Source organism: Acomys russatus, chromosome 29 (genome assembly GCF_903995435.1).
Source record: "Acomys russatus chromosome 29, mAcoRus1.1, whole genome shotgun sequence".
NCBI lineage: Eukaryota > Metazoa > Chordata > Mammalia > Rodentia > Muridae > Acomys > Acomys russatus.
This window is the reverse complement of record NC_067165.1, coordinates 32,040,324-32,043,638: the sequence shown is the minus strand read 5'-3', so window position 1 is coordinate 32,043,638 and position 3,315 is coordinate 32,040,324.

Here is a 3,315-nt window from a genome sequence, read left to right as displayed (position 1 = left end):
TGAAGTGATACATCATTGTTGAAAGAATAAATAAATGATGGGTAAAGAAGAAAAGAAAGTCTGGTGTGGTGGAGAGGCAGAGGCAGGTGGATCTCAGTGAGTTTGAGGCTAGCCTGGTCTACAAAGCAGGTTCCAGGACAGTCAGGGCAGTTACACAGAGAAACCCTGCCTTGAAAAAAGCAAAACAGCCAGGCATGGTAGCGCACGCCTTTAATCCCAGCACTTGGGAGGCAGCGACAGGCAGATCTCTGGGAGTTCCAGGCCAGCCTGGTCTACATAATGAGTCCAGGACAATCAAGGGTATACAGAGAAACCCTGTCTCGAAAAAAGAAAAACAACACCAAAACCAAGAAAGAAAGAAGAGAGAGGGGAGAGGGAGGAAGGGGTCAGAGAAGAAGTCTGGTACATCAGGGCTAGAAAGTTTCTGCTCAGTGTCCAGTCATATCTAACCTGCTTTTTTTCTGATGGAGAAACTGAGGCACATGAGCGAGATGGAATTGCTAGGTTTGGAAACATGTGTAATGCCCACATGACTTGGGTAGGAGACCTGAGGCAGGAGGATTGTGAGTTCAAAAGGCCATTGAAAAGGGAGTTCAAGTTCAATTTGGGGTACATAATGAGCTCCTCTGTCTTCTTTGGCTTTGCTTTTGTTTTTTCAGAGACAGGGTTTCTCTGCTCTCCTGGAAGTCGTCACTCTGTAGACCAGGCTGACTTCCAACTGCCTCTACCTCCCAAGTGTTGGGGTTAAAGTCACGCACCACTACCACCTAGCTGTAAGATCCTCTCTCAATTAATTCGTTAATTTAATGAAATAAACCATTCTGGACAGGACACATCCATTGCACTCTTTGGCTGTGGTTAACTACTCAGGGTCAAGTTAGCAAAGCCGCACTCAGGCAGCAGCAGTAATTACAATGGCTACAAACAAAAAGAAACAAATAGACAAAACTGGCCCCCTACCAAAGCACACAAAAGAAGAGGGCAGGACATGAAAGGCTGGGGTGGGTGGATATGCTAGAGACACATTGTTTATGTATATGAAACTATCAACAAATAAAAGATTCTATTTTTTGTTTGTTTGTTTGTTTTTTGAGACAGGGTTTCTCTGTGTAGCCTTGGCTGCCCTAGACTCGCTTTGTAGACCAGGCTGTCCTCGAACTCAGAACGATCTGCCTGGCTCTGCCTCCCGAGTGCTGAAGATTCTATTTTTAAAATAGGGGCTAGGAGCCGGGCGTGATGGCGCATGCCTTTAATCCCAGCACTCGGGAGGCATAGGCAGGCGGATCGCTTTGAGTTCGAGGCCAGCCTGGTCTACAAAGTGAGTCCAAGATGGCCAAGGCTACACAGAGAAACCCTGTCTCGAAAAACCAAAAAAAATAAAAAAATAAAAAAATAAAATAAAATAGGGGCTAGGAGCCGGCGCAGTGGGGCAGGCCTATAATCCCAGCATTCTGAGAAACAGAGGCAGGCAGGGCTCTGTAAGTTCGAGGCCAGCCTGGTCTACAAAGTGAGTCCAAGACGGTTACACAAGCGTGTGTAACTCCAATCCCTCTTCTGTTTCCCTCTGTCTCCTGCGTGCACAAAGTGCACATATGCATACTCAGGCGCACACATATACACATTAAATACGTAAATACATCTTTAACACATACAACCGACAGACAAACAATCGCAACCACCAAGCTTCACAAACGGAGTTCAACCTCCAGAATCCATATGGTGAAGGAGACTACCGATGCCCACACTGACCTCCCCTTACGGTACACAGGCAACACGTACAGAATGTATATGTATGAAAAAGAAAAAGCCACGTGGTAGTGGCATGCACCTTTGACCCTAGCACTCGGGAGGCCAAGGCAGGCAGATTCGAGGCCAGCCTGGTCTGCAGAGTGAGTTCCCCGACAGCCAGGGCTACAAGGAGAAAGCCTGTCTCTGGGGGTGGGGGCGGGGAGAAGAGGAACTCGGTAGGGTGTTAGGTGGAGACAGGAGGATGGGAGTTTTGGGTCTTCCTCAGCTTGAGGAGGTCAGTGAGTGCGAAGGCATGCTGGCCTACTCGCGAGGTCCAGATTCCCAGTCCCAGAGCTCCACTGAGTACACAATGAGAGTTAGATTTCTCTAGCAATTAAACGTTTGAGCAATGTGGTAGGCTGGCTTGAGTCCAGGTGTCACACTAGAGCTTTGGGTGTTTTGGAATTAGAATGTAGCCCAGGCTGGCCTTGAATTCCTATCAGAGATCACAGGTGTGAGCCACCACACTGATTTGGTTTTTTTTTCTTTTCTTTCTTTATTTCATTTTTGTTTTGTTTTGTTTTTTCTCGAGACAGGGTTTCTCTGTGTAGCCTTGGCTGTCCTAGACTAACTATGTAGACCAGGCTGGCCTCGAAGTCACAGCGATCTGCTGCTCTGCCTCCCGAGTGCTGGGATGAAATGTGTGATTCACAACACTGCTTTTTGTCTGTCCCAAGTAGTCAGAAAAGATCTTTTTTTTAAATTGCAGCCATGCTGGGCTGTGGTGGCGCACACTTTTAATCCTAGCACTTGGGAGGCAGAGGCAGGTAGATCTCTATGAGTTCGAAGCCAGCCTGGTCTACAAAGCGAGTCCAGGACAGCCAAGGCTACACAAAGAAACTCTGTCTGGAAAAAACCAAACAAACAAAAATAATAATAAATAAAAAATAAATAAAATAAAATTGCAGCCATGTGACAGACATGCTAGAGCTCCTACTGACCAGGGATGGACAACCCCTGGTGTCCTCAATCACTTTCTGTTGCTGCAATAAAAGTGACCATAGGGCTGGGCATAGTGGCACACACCTTTAATCCCAGCACTTGGGAGGCAGAGGCAGGTGGATCTCTGTGAGTTGAGGCCAGCCTGCTCTACAAAGTGAGTCCAGGACAGCCAAGGCTACACAAGAGAAACCTTGTCTCGAAAAACATAATAGTAATAATAATAATAATGATGATGATGATGCAGCCCATGCCACGCCGGCTCTCTAGCTCCACCTACCTGCAGCTCAGGGTGTTAAGGTCTCAGCTACTGCTCTGCCACTATGATTGCTCTCATGCTCCTTGCCTTGACGGTCGGTCATGGACTCACGCTGTGAAACTGTAAGCAGTTTAATTTACATTTAAATTAATACTTTCATAAGAGTTGTCTTGGTCATGGTGTCTCTTCACAGCAATAGAACAGTGACTTAGACACCCGGCTTGCTCCCTTTCTTCCTCATACAGCCCAGTTTCACCTGCCCGGGGGTGGTACCACACACAGTGAGCTGGCTCTTCAGCATCAATTGGCCACTCTCTACCTACACCCCC